The sequence below is a fragment of the Gigantopelta aegis genome, chromosome 2, assembly GCF_016097555.1.
Source record: "Gigantopelta aegis isolate Gae_Host chromosome 2, Gae_host_genome, whole genome shotgun sequence".
Classification (NCBI taxonomy): domain Eukaryota; kingdom Metazoa; phylum Mollusca; class Gastropoda; order Neomphalida; family Peltospiridae; genus Gigantopelta; species Gigantopelta aegis.
The window spans coordinates 5,288,845-5,316,555 of NC_054700.1; positions in this window are offsets into that span (position 1 = coordinate 5,288,845).

A 27,711-nucleotide genomic window follows, 5' to 3' on the forward strand; every position below is an offset into this window, starting at 1 on the left:
ATTTGTTAGACAGATATAACAAGTACACTGACACCACGAGAAGTGGGGAACATGGGAAGACAGCTATGTTCTGGATAATCTACATAGATCTGGTTCACTTGTACTTGTTACTTGATTATGCCTGCCAAACAAATGATGTCGATCTATACATCCACGCCCTTGGTCGTATGTGCCCCATCTTTTTCGCCACACATCGCCCCAATTACGCCAGATGGATGACAAGGTTTCACTTGCATTTGTTGAACATGGACAACACTCATAAAGGGATCCGTGACATGTTTGAAGGAGGAGCTCTCTCTATTCGCCGCACAGCAAAGAATTTCTCACGCAGTGCTGTAGACCTTACACTCGAGCAAACTGTCAACAAAGATGCAGCGTCAAGACAAGGTGGCATTGCAGCATTCACTCAGTGCGTCAATGCTAGGAAAAGGTGGACGCTTACAAGATCTTTCAGGGGAGCTATTGTAGGATGTCTCCTGGATATGGCTGGTCTTACTCTTAATGAGGAAATTTCGCAAGAGCTAAAGCCATACAGAATCAAAAGGGACAACAATGACTTACAAGTAATCTTGAAAAGCCTGGAAGAAACCTTGAATCCATTTCAAGAAAACCTGCCTGAGCTTTACTGCCTCACAACTGGTCGTGCAACTTCTGCTGATGTACAGAATGATCTTACTGGAGTTGTAGACAAAGGGAATGAATGGTATAAAGAGTTTGTCACAGAGTGCCAGGCTGACCCAAAACGTTTCGAAAAGCCAATAAAGCGTCGAAAGGTCAAGAACTTCACAGGGGATGCATTAAAGACAAGAATTTCATCAAAAGACCAGAAGATAAAGGAAATCCGATGCACACGTGATGTCTTCGGTAGATTGCTCTTTCTTGCTGCCACAAAGAAGCTTGATTTGACTAACGTTCTGTCCTTCCCACTCACAGAAGTGCCACTTTCCCTTTGTCACATAAATGGAGCCATGAACAAAACGGATAAGTCGGCCTTAATGAAGAAGTTGGAAGCTGAGGGGACTGCAAACACAGAACCTGGTCATGTTGATGACTATATTCTTGATGCCATGTTCTTTTTGCGCACACTACCAGAGCTACCTCAAACCTTCGGTGGCATTGCAAGACTTGTACTTCAACAGGCCTGTTCATTTTCCAAGGTAGTCCATATTGTCTGCGATACATACAACGAAGGACCCTCCATCAAAGGGTATGAACGCGAGGAGAGAGGAAACCATCAGGTTAGGTATACGATTACTGGACCATCTCAACGGAGACCAGCAAACTTCAACCAAGCACTTCTATCGGCATCCTTCAAAACGGCACTCCTGCTTTTCCTTCGAGATGAATGGACATCTTTGACTTATGTTGAAGTGTTAGAAGGTCATACAGTCTACTTTGGCCTCGAAGAAAGTTGCTACTTGTATAAAGCCGACGATGGAAACATCCAAACCCAGGAAGTGAAGGAACTGAATAGTGCTCATGAAGAAGCCGACAGCTGAATCATCTTCCATGCTGATTTCATTGGGAAACTATGCCAAGCCAGATCACAGACTGTTGTTGTTCGTAGCTGCGACACTGATGTTTTTATACTACTACTCTATCACGAGAAGTATTTGAATGTCACCATCTGGATGGATACTGGCACCAGCTCGAGGAATACCAGACGCCTGATCAACATATCAGAACTTGCCCAGAAACTAACACCACCTGTGTGTTCTGCACTCCCAGCCTTTCACACCTTCTCTGGATGTGACTACACGGCCGCATTCCTTCGTAAAGCAAAGCCAAGACCCTATGGACTGATGATCAAGAATGCAGAATACATATCAGCATTCGCTGAACTAGGATCAAGTGAAAATGTTGAGCCCCAGGTTTCTGCAACTCTTGAGCAATTTGTTTGCTGTATGTATGGGATCTACAAAGCGACAGATGTGAATGACACTCGGTTTGTCCTCTTCAAGAAGTCATATGCTCCAAGGAATGAAGACAGTCTAACGGAGAAGATCAAATCTACTGACCCGTGTTGCCTACCACCATGCAAAGATGTTCTTCAACAAAAGATAAAAAGGGCAAACTATGTTGCACATCTATGGAAAAATGCCAGACAATCCAATCCAATCAAATTTCCAGCACATGGCCATGGATGGAGACTCACAGACAATAACAAACTGGAATTTGTTTGGTTTGAGGGCCCACAGAGTCCAAGTAAACTTTGCACAGAACTGGCAGAAGATGCTTCATTCAACGATCATGAGGAAAAAGAAGAGGATGATGAAAATCTCACCTACAGTGTCTCTTCTGATGAAGAAGACGATGACGAAGAGGATTGAGTAGGTTCTTTGGCCATTCAAGTATATGATTTGACCTTGTTTCATTAGCTTGTCCACCATTGGCTAATCGTCAAGATTGACCTTTTCCATAGTCCAAAGTTTGCACCGGAAGTCACCTATATTCTTTGAAAAACTGCATTGACTAGTGTTCTACGTGTTGACAGCATTGGACATAAATATATGCATGCTAAAGTAGCATCTTGTAAGTATCAGTAAAATAACTCCCTCTTTTGCAAAAGTCTACCGGTTTACGAGATATTCACACTTTTCTGTCAAATTTTCTTCACATTTTAAGGTTAAATTAAAGGTAGGGAGTCTTATTACTCATTTATTTGTGCATAAAATGACTCTTTGTTACTTTGGGTGGATAATATGGTTACTGAAAAACATTTCTCAAAAGATTTGTAAAATGCACTTATTTGACCTTTGACCTTACCCTGTGACCTTATCCACCGCTGGGTACACTTAAGGATTAACTTTTCTGATAGCCCAAGGTATACTCTTTCCAAAATTAGCCACCAAACAGATGGTCATTTTCATCAGATACATGACCCTGGGCTCTTGGACTATAATATTTTATGCAGAAAAATACATTTGCTATGTAATTACAGTCGTCAAAAAGTCTTTGTTAGTCGATAACATCTTAAAAATTGCAGCAAACTTAAGAGGTTTCATAACACGTGTTCACTTTAAATTCATAAATACAGGTTCAGAACATAAACATCTTGCTTGAGTTATCACCTCTCCAAGAATAAGTTCTCTGAACAGTCCAATCGGCCTCGGTGGCGTTGTGGTTAGGCCATCGGTCTACAGGCTGGTAGGTACTGGGTTCGGACCCCAGTCGAGGCATGGGATTTTTAATCCAGATACCGACTCCAAACCCTGAGTGAGTGCTCCGCAAGGCTCAATGGGTAGGTGTAAACCACTTGCACCGACCAGTGATCCATAACTGGTTCAACAAAGGCCATGGTTTGTGCTATCCTGCCTGTGGGAAGCGCAAATAAAAGATCCCTTACTGCCTGTCGTAAAAGAGTAGCCTATGTGGCGACAGCGGGTTTCCTCTAAAAACAGTGTCAAAAACAGTGTGCTCTAGTGGCGTCGTTAAATAAAACAAACTTTACTTTACTGAACAGTCGAACCAGAGCCTGGACTAGCGGAATGGAAGGACTAGAGTAGTTGTCCCCAAGAACAAATACGAAACAAAATTACCTTTTAGTATAGAAATGTCCTTTTCATCTATCTGGAAAAGACCAAGGGGTCTTGTAACTCTTGTAACCTTTCGATCTCATAGTTCAAGGACGAAGAAGGAAGAAGAAGGAAATGTTTTATTTAACGACGCACTCAACACTTACGCTTATATGGCGTCGGACATATGGTTAAAGACCACACAGATATTGAAGGAGGAAAGCCGCTGCCGCCACGCAATGAACTACTATTTCCGATTTGCAGCAAGGGATCTTTTATATGCACCTCCCATAGACAGGATAGCACATAACACGGCCTTTGATGTACCAGTCGTGGTGCACTGGCTGGAGCCAAAATGGCCAAATAGGGTACACTGACGGGGATCGATCACAAACCGACCGCGCATTAAGTGAGCGCCTTACCACTGAGCAACATTACGCCACAGTTGAAGGACGATGCGATAATGCTAAAGAGGAAGGAAGGACATGTTTTATTTAACAACGCATTGAATTTACGGTTATATGGCGTCAAACATATGGCTAATGACCACACAGATATCGAGAGAGGAAACCGCTGTCGCCACTTCATGCGCTACTCTTCGATTAGCAGCAAGGGATCTTTTATATGCACCATCCTACAAATAGAATAGTACATACCACGGCCTTTATTACACCAGCTGTGGAGCACAGGCTGCAATGAAAAATAGCCAAATGGATCCACCGATGGGGATCGATCCTAGACCGACCGCGCATCAAGCGAACGCTTTACTACTGGGCTACGTCTCGCCCCCGTGCTAAAGGGAGCTGTGTAAAATAGGCCTCATATAATAATAATTATAATACAGTGTCTTGATTACCCCCCCCCCCCCCCCCCCCCCCCCCCCTCACCCAACTCTCCAGTTATCTTGGACTACGAACAGCCCTGCGAACTACAAGAAATCCAACGCCGGGACACAAAAACTGATATACACCGATTACGCAGACAAAGATCACCACTTCAAATGTCATCTCTGTAAACTTACACTTTAGGCGTCCTAAAATTTATGAAAATTGTGTTGTGCGCGAGAAGCGAACATAACAGGCGTCAGAGAAAGCAATGAAACCGTCGCGCCCTAAATCCCCTAAAAAAAAAAATCAAATTAAAAGAAAAAGAAAAAAAAAAAAAAAAAAAAAAAAAAAAACAAGAAAAAAGAAAGAAAGAAAGAAAAAAAAAAAAAAAAAAAGAAAGAAAGAAAAAGTAAGAAACAAAATACAAAAAAAGAAGAAAGAAGACCACCCACCCTTTAAAGGAGCAACTTCTATTTGTATGCCGTCTACGTAGACATGCGACTACTTCCATTTGTAACATTTTAACCTACACAAGAGCTTCACTACAATACAAAGCACTACCATTGTCATACAATAAGTGACACCTGCAGGTCTTGTGCCAGAAATATATCTTTTAAAGATAAAACAAATTTGACCGTTGACATTTATGATTGATGCAATCTCTTGGTGAAACAAAGGTTAACTCGACAACAGAGTTTAAACAACCCGCTAAGAAGAAGGCTTATAAAGACCAATTAACGTTCTTCAAAACGTCATACAGGTACTTGCCACGTCAACGTCAACAAAAAATTGCGACAACAAAGTAAAGACCAAAGATTGCAAACCCAAACAACAAATTAACTTGCGTATTTGACCTACTTTCGGCTATTGGTTCATATACGCGGTTGAGGGATGAGTATGTCATCGTGACACTGACAAACAACTTGTAACGAGTTTTGTGAAGCAGTAAGTTCAACATATACATACAGTATGGAGTGCTTACAACGGTTCTCATGCAGCCAAGGGCGTATGAACATGTTATAAAAAGGTGTCATATTGGATATATATATATACACACTGATAGAAATAAATAAGGAAACACAAATAATTTCATTTATTACTAGCGTTGTAATGTCTGTATGGTCATGGTCATCTTCCGACACTACGGTGGGGAAGGGGGGGGGGGGGGCGTAGCCCAGTGGTAATGCGCTCGCTCGATGCGCGGTCGGTCTGGGATCGATGCCCGTCGGTGAGCCCATTGTGCTATTTCTCGCTCCAGTCAGTGCACCATGACGACTGGCATATCAAAGGCCGTGGTATGTCCTACCCTGTCTGTGGGCTGGTGCATATAAAAGATCCCTTGTTGCTAATCAAAAAGAGTAGCGCATGAATTGGCGACAGCGGGTTTCCTCTCTCAATACCTGTGTGGTCCTTAACCATATGTCTGACGCCATATAACCGTAAATACAATGTGTTGAGTGCGTCGTTAAATAAAACATTTCCTTCCTGACACTACAGATTGACGACATGTTAATGTTTGTTTTGTTTAACGACACCACTAGAGCACCATGATTTATAAATCATCGGCTAGTCATCGGCTAGTCTTAGAGAGGAAGCCCGCTACAATTTTTCATTAGTAGCAAGGGATCTTTTATATGTAGGCCTACTTTTCCAAAGTCAGGATAGAAAACACAAAAGCCTTTAGGGCACTAGCTGGAACGAAAAATAGCCCAAAGGGCCCACCGATAGGGGTCGATCCCAGACCAACCGCGCATCAGGCGAACGCTTTACTATGAATTAAGGGTTTTGGTTGCAGTGATTGTTTGCTGTTACTATTGGTGTGATCTCTTATTTCTTTTCATCAGTGTAAATACATACAACTACTGTTAGTGGTTCATGTAGGTGGCGGGATCTAGCTCAGTCGGTAGAGCGCTCATCAGAAGTGCTTTGGTCGCAGGATCGAACCTCCTCGGTCGACCCATCTCGAATTTGATTTCTCCGCCGTTCCGACTAATACCCCACGACTGACATAGTACTTACTAATAAGGGATCAAAAGCACTCGTCAGATTACATCAAGCTTTCCCAGGTGTCAATCCACCCCTCACATATATATATATAATCAACTGCTTGATACACTAATTAAACCTATTCTACATTATAACTCGGAAGTATGAGGCACGGAACTGCATGGCAAAATAATGAAACACAACCAACACAAATTCTTTGACATATTAGAGTCTGAACCCTTTGGAAAATTACATATAAAATTCTGTAAAATTAATCTTCAAGTCCCAAGAAACAGTGTTAACGTTGCCTGCACACGAGAACTGGGGCGCTACCCACTTATAAATAACATACAGGCAAATATTTATAATATTTTGTGTACCTAGAAAATGTAGGAGAATCAAGATCTATATTGTATGATGCAGTATCCTGTAGCAAAGAGCTACAAACACAACACAAAATAGGTTGGCATGCTTATTTACAAGATATGCTTGATAGTAACAACATTGACCAAAGTGTATTAACTAACGCTAAAATTCATTCAAAATCAAACTCTAGCTACGTAAGCATAATCCTTGATGACAGATATTACGAACACTTTAAAATTAAGCTGAAGAACTCGGAATAGGAAGGAAGGAAATGTTTTGTTTAACGATGCACTCAACACATTTTTTATTTACGGTTATATGGCGTCAGACATATGGTTAAGGACCACACAGATATTGAGAGAAGAAACCCGCTGTTGCCATTTTATGGGCTACTCTTTTTGATTAGCAGCAAGGGATCTTTTATATGCACCATCCCACAGACAGGATAGTACATACCACGGCTTTTGTTACACCAGTTGTGAAACACTGGCTGGAATGAGAAATAGCCTAATGGGACCACCGAAGGGGATCGATCCTAGACCGACCGCGCATCAAGCGAACGCTCTCTAAGAATAGATGACAGAATTACCAAATATTTGACATCCAATAACCGATAATGGATTAATCAATGCATGTGCTCTAGTGGTGTCGATAAACAAAACAGACTTTAACTTTTTCTTGTAAGCAATGAATGGGCAAAAAAGATGGGTTTACCCCAAATCAGACAACCATCAACTGATCGCACTGTTTAGACAATAAACGTGAACGGAGAATAAAGCCAGAAATTGATTTCACGGCGAATCCGATGCATTATTTGCTTCGTCAGCAACAGTTCTTTTGTTCTGCCGTGGGAAAGACTGTTATCTATTTGGGCGGCCGGGCACCGTCATGCTAAACCATTAACGACCCGACACGGACGAGTGGAGTTTATTATGCAAAACACTTTGTTCACAGGGGTGGAACGGCGAGATGAAGCTGTGCTGCCCTGCGCCATCCTTTACCAAACCTTTCCTCCGGCATTTAGATACTTTCCCGACTTTTATTTTTTGGGCCTCTCTTTATGTATCTGTCCCTAAAACGCTCTCTCTGTTTGTCTGTCTGTTTTGTTTCTCTCTCTCTGCCTCTCTCTGCCCCCCCCCCTCTCTCTCTCTCTCTCTCTCTCTCTCTCTCTCTCTCTCTCTCTGTCTCTCTCTCTCTCTCTCTCTCTCTCTCTCTCTCTCTCTCTCTCTCTCTCTCACACACACACACACACACTCTCTCTCACTCTGTTTCTCTCTCTCACTCACTAACTCACTCACTAACTCTCTCTCTGCCTCTCTCTCTCTCTCCCTCTCTCTGTCTCACTCACTGTTTCTCTCCCTCTCCCTCCCTCCCTCTCTCTCTCTCTCTCTCTCTCTCTCTCTCTCTGTCTCTCTCTCTTTCTCTCTAACTCACTCTGTTTCTCTCACTCTCTCTGCCTCTCACCCACATACACACACACTCTCTCTCATCCTCTCTCTGTCTCACTCACTCGCGCTCTCTCTCTCACTCACTCACTCACTCACTCATTCACCCACTCACTAACTCACTCACTCTCTGCCTCTCTCTGTCTATCTCTCACTCATTCTCTCTATCTCTCACTCATTCTTACTCTCTCTATCTCTCACTCACTCTAACTCTCTCACCCTCACCTCTTTCTCTCTGACTCTCTCCCTGTTTCTCTGTCACTCACTCACTCACCTTCTAACCTTTTCTAGATCCGCCCCAGTTTAATATGTATGTATACATGCATGTAAAAATACTACGTAATGTTACATCACGCCGTACTTGCCAGAGGATGAATATTTTATAATTTTATTCACGTCCAGGTTAAAAGACACCGACATTATCACTGCATAACTGTCAATATTTGTACCGTTACCATGAACATGTAATCGATAGTGTTTTATACCACGAAACTGAGTAAGTACGTACATATATATCTAGCATTTTTAACCTTATCGTTATTCTATGACGAACTGATTATTTTGGAAATAATTTATGCATATCTCAAACTTCAAAGTTTAATGTTACTAACGATATCATTAGGGACATCTTATTTGACCTATGATTCGGTTGAATAGCACTGACATATACATAATGGTCGGTGTTTCTTGAAGGACTGTACCAGACAGATAGGTTATAATGTTATGAAGCATAAAACATATTTTTTGTCAAGATGACAGCTTATTGATTTCATGAGCTTTATATAGAGATAGAGATAGATAGATAGATAGATAGATAGACAGATAGATAGATAGATCGATCGATAGATAGATAGGCATATAAATAAAACACTCTTCATTTGTGCATACATAATTAAAACAATAATTTAATGATATATGGTTGACAGGGGTTGGATCGGGTCGAGGGGATGGGAGTGCCTTCTTGTGCCATCGCATACATAAAATTATGCTTTTCGTCCAAGAACCGCAAACACTCGTGTCTGAAAAGGTTAACTAATTTATTCTTAAATCCAAACTGTTGACACCTGTACCTGTGACCAGTAGTCGCCTCAACCCAGACTACGAAACTGCAGTCTGGCAAACGACACGAGTAGGGAAGGGAAAAAAGTCACGAAATATTAGCTCTGTGCAATGACCGTGTTGTCGTTTTCCCTAGTTTGCGTACAGAACTCCTCCCCGAGCTCAAATCGCCAAGCAGACGAGATACGCACGTCTGCTGTCGTGTCTTTCCGTCAGGGCTTACTCATTTGTCGCAAAGAACCACAATGGGACGAACGGAGGTTCGAGTTATTTACTAGCTTTGTTACACACCAACCACAAGGTGGTCACGCCTCGCTGAAAGTTCCATTCGGTAGACGGTGAAAAAGTCCTGTGGCTGCTTTCAGATGAACTGGTGTCCACACTACGGCTTACACGTAGTATAAAGATACTTCTTGTGTAATTAAAACAAAACAAAATTTATTTTTGCTACAGCTTACCTTGCATTCGGAGAGAGAGAGAGAGAAAAAAAGAAGCCAGCCGAGTGACAATTACGTAACATTTACACACAAGAACTATCGTCATGATGTGGTGAACTGAATGGAGGAATAATTAAAAAAAACAAAAAACAACTCCCGTTGGACTAAAAATGGAACAAGTGTGGATAGCGGTAATCTCTATTTCGTGGTTGTTGTATTCTGCCTGCAGTCAACGTGAACAAGGTGAGATTTTATGATCTTTTTACACACCTAGACTGTCATCTGCTATACAGGTATTACAGCAGCGCCGTTAAATGGCACTAATACACCTGTTCTTGATTTAACCAGGACAATTCACGTATTATGTTTCATGGGCTGTCTTTCATTAGAAACCCCCCCCCCTCCCCCCCCCCCCCCCCCCCCCCCCCCCTAGTATTTATAATTTACAAAGTTCAATCAATTACAACATGCTGCCCAACGGCTTGACTATATCAAATTAAAGGTCAACCGTGATAATTATTATGTGCTGGGAAAGTACACCTTTACAGCGAATGGAAAAATTATGTAGAGAAATTCTTCTGAAAACTGTCAAAATTATCGAGAGAGAGAGAGAGAGAGAGAGAGAGAGAGAGAGAGAGAGAGAGAGAGAGAGAGAGAGAGAGAGAGAGAGAGAGAGAGAGAGAGAGAGAGAGAGAGAGAGAGAGAGAGAGAGAGAGAGCGAGAGAGAGAGATTGATTTGTCTACACAACCCTCACACAAAGACAGGTGCTAGTATATCAAAAGTTGTGGCGTAGGGGATGGTGACAGCGTGCTTTGTTTCTCTGTCTACAAACCAAGAGTCATAATTACCACAATATAAAATTATTAGACACTGATATTGATGATTTATCACCCTTTAAATATCAGCTTGCTATGTTTCTGTGTCATTAAGTATTCGGTTCGCACCCCAATACCGGTTCCAGCCATGAGTGTGAGCAAAACCATTACACGTACCCCACCCCTCTCTTTCTCTCCGCCACTCTCTCCCCTCTCTATTACCGCTTCTCCTGCCCTCTCCCTCTCTCTGCCTATCTATCTGTCTCTGTATGTTTGTCTGTCGTCTGTCTGTCTGTATGCCTGTATGTACCAATCTCTCTCTCTCTCTCTCTCTCTCTCTCTCTCTCTCTCTCTCTCTCTCTCTCTCTCTCTCTCTCTCTCTAACTCTATCTCTATCTCTATGTCTGTCTGTTGTTCCTGACAGTGAACCCAACGAAGTTTTTCTGGTTACGTCCGGGAGTTAGGATTAACTAATCGCCATCCCTGCCCCAGCTCGCACGTGCTGTTGGATTTTCCACTTAGGACTGTGTGTCGGGATTAACGTTGTGTTAACTCACACGGAGTCTTCAGATAGGCGCGAATTAACTCGCGTCTTAAATTATGTAACAGCTGTTTCAACTCTTTGTTGTTCGCTTTTAGTTGTTATTTTATTTATTGTTGTTTCGTTTGTTCATCGAAATCACAACTTTACTGGAAGGTAATGGGCAGATTTTCAATGGCTTAGCTCTACAGGTGTAGTTTATTAATCAGGGATGTACACAGAGAAGAAGGGTGGGGACGATTTGGGCAGATACTGTTAAAACTACAAAAATATCCTCTTTAGGTTAAAATCCTTTTTAGTTTAAAAGAAACTGTTCTTAGTTTGATACCATTGTAAGATAATTTTGATATCATTTTAAGATAATTTTGATATCATTTTAAGATAATTTTCGACTTTATGCTAAGCTTAGGCTATCAACTGTTATGATGAATTTGATCAACTCAACTGTTGCGTTATAATTTCCCCAACTCCCAGTTTACGACGGGTGCGCTCAGATTAACAACTAATCGGTCGTAGAAGTCGTATTTGACGAGAACTGAGTTGTAAGAGGGCTCAGACTAGCAACTGAACAGTCGTAGAAGTCGTGAGAGCAGAAAGTTGGCCAACTTTGTGCTGGCAGTTGGTAGTCTGAGTTTAGCATACCAGATCCTTTTTAGCCACTACAATTACAATTGTTTTTTGTTTAGAACACCAGTGTCGATATAGGCCTATCCAGTGTGCTTCTGGTCGTCCTGATGTTCGGAGAAAAGTTAAAGTTTGTTTTGTTTAACAACACCACTAGAGCACATTGATTTATTAATCAACGGTTATTGGATGTCAAACATTTGGTAATTTTGACATAGTCTCATAGAGAAAAACCGTTACATTTTCCGACTGGAAGCAAGGTTTCTTTTATATGCACCATCCCACACACAAGATAACACATACCACGGCCTTTGATATACCAGTCGTGGTGCACTGGCCGGAACGAGAAAATAGACCAATGGGCCCACCGACGGAGATCGATCTTAGACCGACAGCGCATCAAGCGAACGAAAAATTATTTACCACAGGGGTACGTTCCAGCCCTGAACATACAAAATGCACACGTTATCTTGTCCGGTCCAGCGGCATAATGAAGGTACCTGGTGCTCGAGGTCGATATATAATTTGGCTCCACTCCAACCACCGTTCCTCCGAAAAAACCCGAACTATATTGTTGGTCAGGTCAGGTGTTAGGGCTTTACGTGCACATTCAGAGCAAGCTGCTGTAGTGCACGCCTGTCCTGGGCACAAAAGCCGGCCTTGGTCGGCTCCTCCGTCCAGGACACTATATTGTATTTCTCTATACGTGCATATTATATTCTCTCGTAACGTCTTACGGACTGACTCAGCAAGTTTGCATATTTTATTATACAGGCCTTTATTGGTGGCGTTTTATAACTGAGGTAACACGTTAATAAACTGTTTGTTCGAAAGTCTTCCGCCCGCCTAAATACCTGTCTGAATGGCTGTCTGTCTGTCAGTCTGTCTGTCTGTCTGAATGTCTGTCTGTCTGTCAGTCAGTCAGTTTGTTCAAACAAATCAATCATTCACCCGCTATTCACAATATTTTTTTAACTTCTGACCTAACATGGTAAAGCTGTTTAAACTGTTTGATATATTATTATTATTATTATTATTATTATTATTATTATTATTAACATGACAAAGCTGTTGAATGTTTTTAATATATTATTATTAAAACAGTTCAAAACAATCATAATATGGTGTGCCAATTAAAATGTCTCGTACTGTAGTTTTTTTTAGTATAACACTCAAGTCATCCTTTTAAAGCTGCAATCTCGCCTCACCATTATTATAACATCATACAAAATACAAACACAGCCACAGTTTTAATAAACTCACAATCTCGCCGCACCATTATTATAACATCATACAAAATACAAACACAGCCACAGTTTTAATAAACTCACAATCTCGCCGCACCATATTATAACATTATTACTCGCAAAAACATCCCAAAGTTCATATAAAAAAATCACTTGTTGCAGTTGAAAATAGGTAGCGGGTTTCCTTTGAAGACTATATGTCATATTCACAAATGTTTGAACCCCAATATCGGCATCGGTGGCGCATCGGTTCAGCCATCGGACTACAGGCTGGTAGGTACAGGGTTCGGAGCCCGGTATTGGCTCCAACCCAGATCGAGTTCTTAACGGCCCAATGGGTAGGTGTAAGGCCACTGCACCCTCTTCTCTCTCACTAACCAACTAACAACTAACCCACTGTCCTGGGCAGACAGCTCAGATAGCTGAGGTGTGCCCAGGACAGCGTGCTTAAACCTTAATTGGATATAAGCACGAAAATAAGTTGAAATGAAATGAACCCCAAAAACCAATCATAAAAACCCCAATGTGCTCTGGTGATGGCGTTAAACAAAACGAACTTTTAACTTTATTCTATCATTCAGTAATAAACAATTAGATAAGACTAACTTTAAAGTTGATTTACGTTTTAATTGCGACTGCATTTGTGAGAAAATAACAGGTTCTTATTTTGCCGTCCTTTTTGCAAGCTCTCGTATGTAAGACATAACGTGACACATACAGTCTATGGCTGATAGATGGGGCCGATTGATATCGCCATAGATCGATCACTGTTGTCAGTTAACGAACCTCGTGAAATCGACTACATGTATTACATTAAAACAGAAGAAGAAGAAGAAGAAAATTAAGAAAAGAAAAAGATTTTTGTTTGTTTTGTTTAACGACACCACTAGAGCACATTGATTAATTAATCATCGGCTATTGGATGTCAAACATTTGGTAATTCTGACTCGTATTCATCAGAGGAAACCCGCTGCATTTTTCCTAATGCAACAAGGCATGTTTTATTTGCACTTTTCCACACAGAGGAAAGCACATACCACGGTCTCACTACACAGATGTCATCTGCCATTGAAATCTATGTCAAATTACCCAACTTCAAATGAAGATTGCTAATAGAAGGGTTCTCGTTGGCACTAAAAACATACACCATGGCGAACATACATAATATGGGTCTTCGGCTGTTGGAAAGTTAAAATTTGTTTTATGTAACGACACCACTGGAGCACACTGATTAATTAATCATTGGCTATTTGATGTCAAACATTTGGTAATTCTGACTCGTATTCATCAGAGGAAGCACGCTACATTTTTCGTCATGCAGCAAGGGATCTTTTGTGTGCACTTTCCCACAGACAGGAAAGCACATACTACGGTCTTTGACCAGTAACTTTTGGAAAACCCAATCAGTTGAATGGATCTACCGAGGTGGTTCGATCCTGCGACGTAAGCACCTCAAGCGAGCACTCAACCAACTGAGCCAAATCCCGCTCCCTGAAGAAAAATGAGTAAAAAGAAATAATAAAAAAAGTAAAGTTTGTTTTGTTTAACGACACCAATAGAGCACATTGATTTATTGATAACTGGCTTACATTTGCTAATTCTGACATATAGTCTTACAGAGGAAACCCGCTACATTTATCCATTAGTTGCAAGGGATCTTTTATATATCTTTTATACTTCCCCACGTACAGGACAACACATACCACGACCTTTGATATACCAGTCTTGATGCATTGTTTGTGACGGGAAAAACGCCAAATCAGAGAATGGGTCCATTCAGTTGATTCGATACGGTGACGCAATCACCTCATGCGAGCGCTTTACCGAGTTAAATTCAAGCACGCTGTCCTGGGAACACACTTTAGAAGTTGACGTGGTACCACCGTGATCTTACGGTTCTCCACTAAAGCTTTGCACATATGTTGGACACCAGATAGCCATAGTTTAAAATGTGCTGAGGTGTCATTAACCAAACATTAATTTCCTTTTCTCTTTCGACTAAGTGACAAAATAAGAATATGTTCGAAAACAGATAGTCAAAGTTTAAAATGTGCTGGTTACATCAAAATTACCCAATCGGGAATCGTAGTCCGCGAACGTTAGGGTCAGCCAGACGTTTTTTGCTAACCATTTACAACCTATTTTGACTGTTCCCGCAATAGTCACTTGGTTTAACGTGTAACGTAAAAACCAGTCTAGCACGTGTTAGCAACAAACGACTGGCTGAACTTGCCTCTGTTGTTGAACACGGGGCGGGTGACGTTTCATTTATTATAACTTTTTTGTCTGTCCACCCCCACGTTCTTTGCACCGGAAGACACATCGTTTGAAGAACTAGAAAGCTGAATGCACTGCCTTTGTCCGTAAAGTATCTTATCGTGTTTCTGCCTTCTAATTGTCTCTGGGTGGGAGGTACTCAAGTTACGCCTTGATGTATTATGGAACAATGAAACAATATGCAAATACATCTAACACTGCGGAGGTAATTTTAATTTATAAGTGGTGGTTGGTATTGAGAAATAATTCCATTCTGTCATCATGCCCATAGGGAGTGGGGCAGTCCAGGCTCGTGCGCAGGGAGAGGGTTTCGGGGGTCCCTGTTCAAGCATAGTTATTTTTTAATATATTTTCTGGGGGAGCAAGGCTCGACCCCCTATAAACTTTAGGTTTCCACAGTCTGGACCCCCACTCCCATGTAAAAAAATCCTGCACACGCGCCTGCTGTCTTTAGATAATCTCAGACACGATTTCCTAGCACCTGGAGAACAAATTTATAAAAATGTGTCGAAACTCTTACGAATTGTTTTCTTTCATATATACTTAATAAGAATAAAAACAAATGCTATGGTCTTCAAGTGAGTGTGGGTCGGTGGGCGTAGTTCCCCGCCCCTGGTTCCTGCGGACCCCATCGCTCAAGCCTTCCCTCTATACTTTGTTTTTATAAAGAGGCCCTGCAAACCAGTAATTGCAATCTTAAATGACGCAATATTTTCACACTTTGTACATTGTAGGTCAACAACAATCGTTTAATGTATGCTTGTGTTGTTATCGCCTTGAGGCCCAATCGTCACGTTTATCTCCTAAAATAATAAACGTTTTGCTTGCGACAGTATTACGTCATACGATAATAAAACCAAAACAAAAGAAGAAAAAAAAAGGTTCGTACGCAGTAACACGATGACATATCCGTATGGAAGGTGGGACTAGGTGACTGAATGGCGAGAACCAAGGTGGGTCAAGACAAGGCATCATGAGCACTATAAGGTGAGGCAGGGTGACGGGATGGCGAAAATCAAGGTGGGTCAAGACAAGGCATCATGGGCACTATAAGGTGGGACAGGGTGACGGGATGGCGAGAACCAAGGTGGGTCAAGACAAGGCATCATGGACACTATAAGGTGGGACAGGGTGACGGGATGGCGAGAACCAAGGTGGGTCAAGACAAGGCATCATGGACACTATAAGGTGGGACAGGGTGACGGGATGGCGAGAACCAAGGTGGGTCAAGACAAGGCATCATGGGCACTATAAGGTGGGACAGGGTGACGGGATGGCGAGAACCAAGGTGGGTCAAGACAAGGCATCATGGACACTATAAGGTGGGACACAGTGACGGGATGGCGAGAACCAAGGTGGGTCAAGACAAGACATCATGGGCACTATAAGGTGGGACAGGGTGGCGGGATGGCGAGAACCAAGGTGGGTTAAGACAAGGCATCATGGACACTATAAGGTGGGGCAGGGTGACGGGATGGCGATAACCAAGGTTGGTCAAGACAAGGCATCGTGGGCACTATAAGGTGGGGAGGAGGTGGAAGTAATGTTAGGCTCAGACTGTCAACTGTTAGGGCGAAGTTGGACAACTCGACGGTTGCGTTGTGATTTCTCCAATTCCAGACTTAAGACGGGTGCGCTTAGATTAAGAACTAAATGGGTTAACGCAGTCGAGTTATAAGAGCGCTCAGACCAGCAAGTGGACAGTCGTAGAAGTCGTGACAGCAGAAAGTTGGCCAAATTTGTGCTGGCAGTTGACAGTCTGAGACCAGCATTATGCTTTATTCTTTTCGGAGTCTCTGAGGCATCCTCCATCTGACAATGTTCTTAAATTAGGATTAAATTGTCAATTTAAAATCCAAATTCAATTTTTTTTCCTAGTAAAATTGAAATTGCAACAGCTCTGGCCAAAAATACTCCCATTTAGTTTTTGAAGTGAGAAGAATAATAACTATTTGAAAACGCGACAACCATAATTGTTGGTTAATAGTTTTCTTTCTAATATATTAATAATTTATTGCCAAGTCTTTGCTTCGAGAATTCGCTTTGCATTCGTTGCACGTTGGTTCGTAACTATACTTGTCGTTGTATTCGCTCTAACTTGTTTTTTAAACCATTAATCTTAAAAAGCTTGTCACAACGTCGACACATAATAGCGGATGTCCCTGTATATGTTTTTTTTTTTTTTTATCATATTTAAAGACCAGTGCCAAACATATCTGCTGATCCCTAATTAATTTAATGAGTATATGTTGAGTTCATAGGATCAGTTTCCATCAGAATGAAGGTTTCCTGTCTCATAATATAGGTGGGAACCAGTATTGAGATGCGAACCCTGCACCTTTCAGCCTATACCACTACACTACCAAGGCCGATACTGTACTTTAGTCCGTGTCATCATTCTATAATTTTTATTTAAAAAAATAATAATTTCAGTTTAGTTTGACGTAAGAAGAAAGGTAAAAGTGTTTTGGAAATAATAAACCAATTTACTAGTTTTATGTGCAATTTACAAATCAATCGGCTAACTTGCAGTAAATTCTGTATTATGAAAAAGGCGTTCTCTGTTAGACGGACTATAGGAACGACATTAACATGCCCCCCCCCCCCCCCCCCCCCGACACACACAAATTGAGCATCTACTCTGACTTTACGATATTTGTTTCTGGGGTCAATGAACTATTTAAACAAAAATTCCACACAACTTACCGTATCCTATGTATGAAAACAAGAAAAGTACCGTAAACGATCTTGAAGATGGTGTGATTATTTTTGTACTTAATCCATGATTTAAGGCTCAAACACGCTATCCTGTGCGCGTAATTCAGCTGTACAGTCAGATGATAGTAAGATAATGTGAAAGAGAACACCATCTGAAAAGAAGAAGTACCTCAGTGTTAGTTAAGATACCATCATGCAAGTCGTGTGAAAACATGTATGACAAGTAAGATACATGCTATCTAACGGGCATCGGTGTAGTAACTTAAATATTATATATCCCCCAAAACCAGGTACAACATGTACACTAACTAAGATAATACATCTATTTTTCAAATACGGTAATGCATCTATTTCCAACTTAAGCTAAAACAATTATTCCAACTAAGGTAGTGGTGGGACGTAACCTAGTGGTAAAAAGCTCGCCCGATGAGCGATCGATCTAGGATCTATCCCCGTCGGTGGACCCATTGGGTTATTTCTTGTTCGAGCCAGTGCTCCAAATCTAGTACTGTTGTACTGTCCTGTCTGTGGCACCCACTCTGTTTAGGACTCGTATTAAAGGGCGACAGGGAAATATAAAATTTTATGTGGAAAAAAAAGAGGTAATTGGGGAGAGGGCATGTTACCATAGCCCCCTCTGGCTACTCCAGTCAGTCATAGGTAACATCGGCATTTGTAGTATTAATTTTAAAGAACAGTGTAGACGTGTGTCGTCATCACGGAGCAGCCAGTCAGTTGTTGGGATATCGACCACTAACATATGTGGGATATTTCTGTGTGATATCACAAATGGCACACTGTGTTCTTTCAAACATCTGTTTGTGTGTCCTGTGCTAGTTTTGATTTAGTAAACTAGTCTGGTAGTGGCAGACCTCTTTGTGACGGTGCAAGAGAGATATATTTAGTAAAGTTAACTAGACTGAGTGGCAGTCCTCTTTGAGCGGTACAGGAAGGATGTATTGTCCAATAATTATCTCCCCTGGAGTGGCTGTCCTTCTGTAGACGAGGCACTAGATAGAGATTCATAGAATCACTATTTCGTCAAATGCCCAATTCATCTCTGCACTGTGCTGATCGTGTATTACGGGTTTATCGTTTAGATACATGTACCGGTCACCGAGAAACGCTTAATTGGAACTGAAAATAGCAAGATGGATCCGGTAATGTAACTCGATCCTACGACCCATCGTAACTCGGGCTCCTTTACTGTCCTGTCTTGTACTTTTGCGAGTCGACAGGTCTGACCGGTTCTTACTTGCACTATAGATTCAAACACGTCCAGGTTCTCCTGGGGCAATGCGCTCATGATGGGAGAGAGTTGGGGGAGGGGGGGGGGGGGGTAGGGTTCGCCACTGATTGTGTGTACTGATGCTTTAACGGTAACAGTAACCTCCAGGTAATTCGACTACACTGTCATCTAGGACACTGAATCTGAATATGATTTTAGAAAGTTAAATTTTGTTTTGTTTAACGACACCACTAGAACACATTGATTTATTCATCATCGGCTATTGGATGTCAAACATTTGGTAATTCTGACATATAGTCTTGGAGAAGAAACTCGCTATATTTTTTTCCATTAGTAGCAAGGGATCTTTTTATGCACCATCCCACAGACAGGATAACACATATCAAAATTTCTTTTGTTTAACGACACCACTAGAGCACATTGATTTATTAATCATTGGTTATTAGGGATCGATCCTAGACCGACCACGTACCATGCGAACGCCACGTCCCGCCCCATGCTTTTAGAATACAGTGCATTAGAAGATACAGTTTAACTTAGGATTCTAAAGTGTTCTCAATTCAGTTCAATTGAATTCCTTTATTTGCCACAGCAATTGCCTATAGGCATAAACATAATTTTACATAATAAATTTACATGTAATTACGAAAACCTAGCGACATCAGATCGACAAACGTGTAAATATACATACAACATGGTATTACGTATTTATACTAACTAGCAAAGATGTAGTAATAGGTTAGGAACAAATAGAAAATTGAATTAACAATTTCAGAATGGACACAGTTTAGAATTAATTAGCAAGTTCTCTGCGTTTAGTAGATTGGATAAAATATCTTCCAAGATTGCGCTATTGAGTTACATTTTGAAGACTTAAAAGTGTAATCAATTTAAATGCAGAAGGTTTTTTCCATTAATACTTTTTGATACTACTATATATAGCACGCAGATCAGAATAGAATGGATATGATATAGTGAAACAAGTAGTTTTTGGTAAAAAAAAAGAAAGGAGTTTAAGTAATAATATAATAATAAAAAAAAGAAAAAAAGAAAAAAGAAAAAAAGAGAAAAAAGATTCATAGTTTTCTACGTCACGTAAAGGACAGGTAGAAGTAAAATTTCAATATTTCGATTTTTATTTTTTTAAAAATCAATCAATTAGACATTATATTAGTATTCGATGTTTCGTACACATTTTCATTTTATTGCTTTAATGTGTGACAGTTGTGCAGATGTTCACTCCGTGACTAGAAATGCGCCCTATAAAGTCGTGACCGTGTATGTTATAACCTTTAATGAACCCAGACAGGTTGTAATCCGTGTTTACCTGTACCGCCATGGTGCGCAATTCCTGTCATTATACTTACGTAACCCCTGCAATGGACCGCTTTACACACCGGCGCCTCATCATTAATGCGCCGTAAGCGTCGCCGATAGCAGTCGGCGGAATCCTCGCTTGAATGACATCACCGGTTAAATAATGTCAGGGGCGGATACTGGAGGGGTGGGTCCTTTTTAAAGTTTGTTTTGTTTAACAACACCACTATAGCACCTTGGTTTATTAATCATCGGTCATAGGCTGTCAAACAGTTGGTCATTCTGTCACATAGTCTTAGAGAGGAACCCCGCAACATTTTTCTAGTAGTAGCAAGGGATCTTTTATAGACATCATCCCACAGACAGGATAGCACATGCCACGGCATTTGATATACCAGTCGTCGTGCACTGGCTGGAACGCAAAATAGCCCAATGGTCCCACCGACGGGGCTCGATTCCAAACCGACCGCGCATCAAGCGAGCACTTTACCACTGGGTTAAGTCCCGCCCATGGGTCCTTTTAGTCAGTTCATACATATAGCCACTTATATATATCGATCGATCCGTCCTTCCGTCCGTCCGTCCATCCATCCGTCTGTTAATACCCGGGGCGGGATCTAGCTCAGTCGATATAGCGCTCGCCTGAGGTGCTTGTGTCGTAGGATCGAACCACATCAGTGGACCCATTCTGTGATTTAATTTTTCAGCCGTCTCAGCCAGTGCACCACAACTTGTATATCAAAGGCAATGGTATGTGCTGTCATGTCTGTTTAAAAGTGCATATGGAAAAATGTACCGGGTTTACTCTCTAAGGCTATACGTCAAAATTACCAACTGTTTGACATCCAATAGCCCATGATTGATAAGTCAATGTGCTCTAATGGTGTCGACAAACAAAATAAACAGACTGTTAATATATTGACAGCTTTAACGTGTGTGTGTATACGACACAATCGTGACTAAAACATCTCTTTCTACCTTTCTGTGTATAATAAATGTGTAGATATACCGTAGTTACTAGACTAAACGTACCTGTCACCGTGCCAACAATAGTACAAGAATAGTTCAGCATTACCCAATCCCAGTTTACGGTTTATAGTTGTGTGAGGCCACACAAAATTAAATCGATGTTTCGCGTCCAGTCAAATATCTAAAGGCCGCACGCGTGCTCGCTGCCATGGCAACACAAAGTTAAGTTTTAACATATCAGTTCTGTTAACGTTTTGTTCTAGATCTTGTAAATTGGAACTGCTTTAAAATAAGGAAAATGAGGGCGCTAAATTAATTTTTGTATACTTGCAATTAATGTGAAAAAATACGCATATAATAAAGATATTTTACTTGCAGCCACGTAATATGCTGAATTAACTTTATTAAAATTATAAAAAGTACGCGGTATAAGGTGTGTGTGTGTGGGGTGTGGGGTGGGGGTGGGGGGTGGGGGGGGAGGGTAGGATGGGGTGGGGGTGGGGGTTAGAACGGCCCCAACCAGCCTCAGTGATATCGTGGTTAAGCCATCGTACATACGGCTATGTACTGTTTGAGTTCCCGTCCCAACCAGTGTCCCACGACAAAGGCCATATTATGGGATGTCCTTTTTGTTGGAAAGAGCATATAAAAAATAAGATCCCTTGCTGATAATGGAAACATGTAGGGGTTTCTTGTAAAGATTACATGTCAGTATTACCAAATGTTCAACAACCAATAACCGATAATTCATTAACCAATGTATTCTAGTGGTATAGTTAAACAAAACAAACTTTTAACTTTTGTCGCTAGGATATCTATGGCACACATAGCTTTGACGACATTCCTCCATAAACGTTGTCCTCGCTTTAAGACTGGTTAAGGTTGCTAAAGATAGAGACTGTTCGAGTCTTAGGATATCTTGCAAAGCATCTTTTTTATTTTTGTCACAAATGGGATCATCATGTTTGTGGACACCTAATTTTAAAACAAGCACACTCCGGCGTGTTTACCTCTGTTGACAATGCGACTTGTCAAGTGTCGTTAATTGTCCAAAGTCACGTCAAGAACGAGACTTTGTTGTTTGAGAAAACAGATAAAATACCTGCAAGGGGAAGGCGCGCCCGTTATTTACAGAGACAGACGAGGACACCGACCTTTGACCTCCAGTGTCAAAGGTCAGACATTTTAAACAAATTATAACTAATACACGGTGGTACTAACGTTATTTGGGTATCAGTGGACGGATTGTTAATGTTCTTTACTTCGTCTTATGTTTTATTTTCCAAATGGACTGAAATTATCACGGCTGCAATAAAACCTGCAAAAATAATATTATTGTCGGGAAAGTTGTGGTATGATGTTAAAATCAATGAAAAAAACCCCCAACAGAGCACGAATCAGAGCACCTATGTCAAAACCATTTCCAGTTCCTTGATCAGAACAAAGTAATCCCTCCTATGCCACTCAGTGGCGTAAGAAGGTGCCAAAAAGTATACATATATGTATATATATATATATATATATATGTATATATATATATATATATATATGTATATATATATATATATATATGTATATATATGTATATTATATATATATATATATATATATATATATATATATGTATATATATATATATATATGTATATATATATATATATATGTATATATATATATATATATGTATATATATATATATATATATATATATGTATGTATGTAAATCGTTAAAAGTGTATGTTTATCTCTACATGACAGGCTTGTTTCGTGAGAGAGTTGAATTGCTCTCACTCATCAGATGTAGATTTAATTACACCGTCAACGGAAAGCTGATGACGTAATGGACTCTGTGACGTCGAGGTTACGTCACTATGCAGGTATACATGCATACTATGTATGTATGTATATATGTGTGTGTGTGTGTGTGTGTGTGTGTGTGTGTGTGGCTCTCACACACACATAAATATAATTATATATAAACCATAGCTGCTGCTACTGTATCAAAAAACGATGTCTCTCTCCACCCCCCACCCCCCACCCGATTCCTGCTCCAGTACCACTTTTTGAAGCTGAAGGTTGCGGAAAAGTATGTAACATAACACTGAAAATGTGTACAAATCAAGCTGCAATTGCTTATGGTTTCTTTTGATTTTTCCTTTGATAAGAAACATACTTTTAAAATGATTTATGACACAAAATATAATGTCAAAAATGCTATACCAGTTACAAACTAGTCAACAACTACTAAAAACTATGATCGGTTGGCAATTCTTTTTCTATAACAGCCTGTAGTATATTTTCCCAGGATCTCTCTCTGCCCCCACTCTCTATCTATCTTTCGGTGTCTCTCTATGCCTCTCTTTATCTGTGTCTTTGTCTTTGTCTGTCTGCCTCTGTCTGCCTGCCTGTCTGTCTGTCTGTCTGTCTGTCTGTCTGTCTGTCTCTCTCTCTCTCTCTCTCTCTCTCTCTCTCTCTCTCTCTCTCTCTCTCTCACACACACACACACACACACACACACACACACAATCATACAGTCGTAACTAACCAGGATCTATTTCCAGTATCGGTCTCTGCCTCTGTCTATCACTCTGCCCCCACCCCCTCTCTCTGTCTCTCTCTGTCTCTCTCTATCTCTTTGTCTCTGTCTGTCTGTCTGTCTCTCTCTGTCTCTCTCTATATCTGTGTCTGTCAGTCTGTCTGTCTGTCTGTCTGTATGTCTCTATCTCCATGTCTCTGTCTGTCTCTATCTCTGTGTCTCTGTCTGTCTCTCTCGCTCTCTGTTTCTGCCTTCCTCTCTCTGCACACACACACACACACACACACACACACACACACACACACATACACACACACACACACACACACACATACACACACATGCATACAATCATACAGTCGTGTAACTAACAACACAGGCTAAATAATAATTTAAAAAGACCCATTACCAAGTCATAAAGGAATCAGCTTCTTATTTTTAGTATTCTACAAGAAAACCAAATGAGACTTTGATATGAACAGCTTGGTTTAGTTTGACAACTTGTTTGTACAGTAAATTACTGATTGCACGTGACAAGACACTCTGGCATCCATACAGGTGGCATTGTACTTCTGTCCGTTATCGGGCGATAATGGCCGAACTGGGCATAGGGTTCATTCCACAGGGAGGGCCTTGATAGACACAAAGGGTGTTTAATCACAGACGTCGTGCCCCTAAATTGACCTCAAACCTGACTTGTTTTGTAATTGACACCTCGAATACGACTGAGTGGTCGAATGGTTAATGCCTTTGGTACATTTGCAAAATAATAAGAATGACGAGTTTGTGTGCGCGCACCACACGCACGCACGCAACCACGCACATAATCACGCACATGCATAATATAGACCAAAGTTGCCCACTGGTGTTACACGACCAACAGCTTTGTTCCTTTTTCCTTCCAACCTTCCTTCACAATTTCATTCATTCATTCAGTTTCTTAATTAGCGTTTTCATTCATTCATTCATTCATTCATTCATTCATTCATTCATCCATCCATTAATTAATTAATTCATTCATTCATCCATCCATTCATTCATTCATTCATTCATTCATTCATGGTCAACAGATTTCTTCCTCCCTTCTTTCCATCATTCTATCATCATTTCATTAAATTATTCCATTTTTAAATAACTAAGTCATTAATTCAATGAGTATTCATTCATTAATTCATTTATTCACTGATTATTTTTTTCAATATATTAAATTGTATCAATCCTTCCATTATTAAATCGTTTCATTAGTTAGGCTGTTCTTTCATTCCTTCTTCCCTCCTTGCATACATTATAATGCTGAATTAACTTTTCTTTGACTTTTTATCTTGGTTATAAAAGAAGGTAAATTTAATGAAATTAGCTGCAGACATACACGTAGTTAGTTAAAATTAGATAAAAACATGTATCACACCTTGCTTGGTTTTTCCTTTCCTTTTCACTTTGCCGCTACTGTTAGACGCAACAAGCAACTCAAATGCCAATGTCGCTAACATTTACCCTTTTGCGCTTCCTTCATCTTAAAGAAACAAATACCAAATAGTTTTATTGTCTTCTTTTGTTCTCCGTTGAATGCGACCAGTAGAAAGAAGACTGGACGCTACATTATGAAACACCGTGATAGACAGAAAAAAAGGTCAGGCACACAAAACATGTTTGAATTACTTGACGAGGATACAGCAAGAATTTACTAAAGTGAAATGCTACTCTCTGGGTAAAAGAAAATAACGATACCCTTAGCACATTTTAAACTAAATCTATTTAGTGTTTAATATAATATTTGAATAGGTATTTCTTCTCTTGAGAGAGAGAGAGAGAGAGAGAGAGAGAGAGAGAGAGAGAGAGAGAGAGAGAGAGAGAGAGAGAGAGAGAGAGAGAGAGAGAGAGAGAGAGAGAGAGAGAGAGAGAGAGAGAGAGAGAGAGAGAGAGAGAGAGAGAGAGGGGCAGGCGCAGGAAACGTACCGTCGCTTCGAAAAAACACAATGAAAAAATTAGGCATGGTAGCTTGGTTAAAATTGTTTTACTACATTTTTATTCTTTTCACCTACATATATATTAATACCAAATCGGAAAAAAGGAGAAAGAAATACATTGAATAAAATTAGGGTCGGCCATTGTTTCTAGTTAGGGTCGGATTCCCGAACACATACAATTTCTTAGGCCTAACGAAAAAAAAAGCAACAATAGATCTTATATGTATACACTTATACCCGCTACACCCAGAGTGCAATGCCAGTAGAGTTAACATCAATGTGAAGGAGCTATATAGCCCGTTTGCGTCAAAAGGGAACTAATGAATTGCCATGTAACTCTATAATGAATATACCGGCCTCGGTGGCGTCGTGGTTAGGCCATCGGTCTAGAGGCTGGTAGGTACTGGGTTCGGATCCCAGTCGAGGCATGAGATTTTTAATCCAGATACCGATTCCAAACCTGGGTCAATGGGTAGGTGTAAACCACTTGCACCGACCAGTGATCCATAACTGGTTCAACAAAGGCCATGGTTTGTGCTATCCTGCCTGTGGGAAGCGTAAATAAAAGATCCTTTGCTGCTAATCGGAAAGAGTAGCCCATGTAGTGGCGACAGCGGGTTTCCTCTCAAAATCTGTGTGGTCCATAACCATATGTCTGACGCCATATAAAGATAAATGAAATGTGTTGAGTGCGTCTTTAAATAAAACATTTCTTTCTTTCAATAATGAATATAAAGTTAAAAGTCATATAAAGAAATATTATTAAGTTTTAAACCCATACAAAGTCAAATATATTTTTTTTGGATAACTCGTCAGTTCCCGTTTTACGCCAACGAACTATAGTGATCGCGCCGTGCTAGTACAGAGACATATTGCTTTTTGACGAAGATTCATGGGCAACACCCACAAAAAACAAACAAATATCAAAGTAATAAAACGAGACATTTACAGCTGATATTCAAGGTAATGGTCTGGGTGAATAACATATAACATATAGGCTATAATCTGCTTAAGGTTACCTCAGTTCAAACCAGGCATTTCCGGGTTACAGTCTGAAGGTACACCGAAACATCAGACCCGTGCAGATTAACACTCTCCAACAAACTAAAAAAAAAAAAAAAAAAAAAACAACTGCTTCTCTGGTTTGTAGTAATATGTAAACTGTTTACTTGTGCAAATAGTTTCGTAGTATTTGTGCTCAGTAAATAATTTATATTATTGTCTTTTTTTCAATTGTGTAACGTGATACTTTACTACCGTTTAGTCGTTTAAAAAAAAGTTTAACGATACAACTAGAGCACATTGATTTATTAATCATTGGCTATTGGATGTCAAACATTTGGTTATTTTGACATACAGTCTTAGATAGGAAACCAGGTACATTTTTCAATTAGTAGCAAAGGATCTTTTATATGCACCATCCCACAGACAGGATAACACATACCACGACCTTTGATAAACCAATTGTGGTGCACTGGCTGGAACGAGAAATAACCCAAATGGGCCCACCACCAGGGATCGATCCTAGTACGATCGCGCAACAAGCGAGCGCTCCACCACTAGGCTACGTCTCGTCCCCGTTTAACTTTACAAAGATATGCAGACAGTTTATGAAACGTAAAAACCCTGATCATGTGATTGACATTTATTGCAGTACTACCGTCCCGTTGTCTTCTGTTCCGTCAAAATTTAGCATTTTCAAGATTAATTACATTTTACAGTCAGTGAACGAAGTAAATAAAAAAAATTACCACGATTTATATTACGTTTTATTTTGTAAAAAGTATGATATCGTTTGATTTGTAAACATATGCT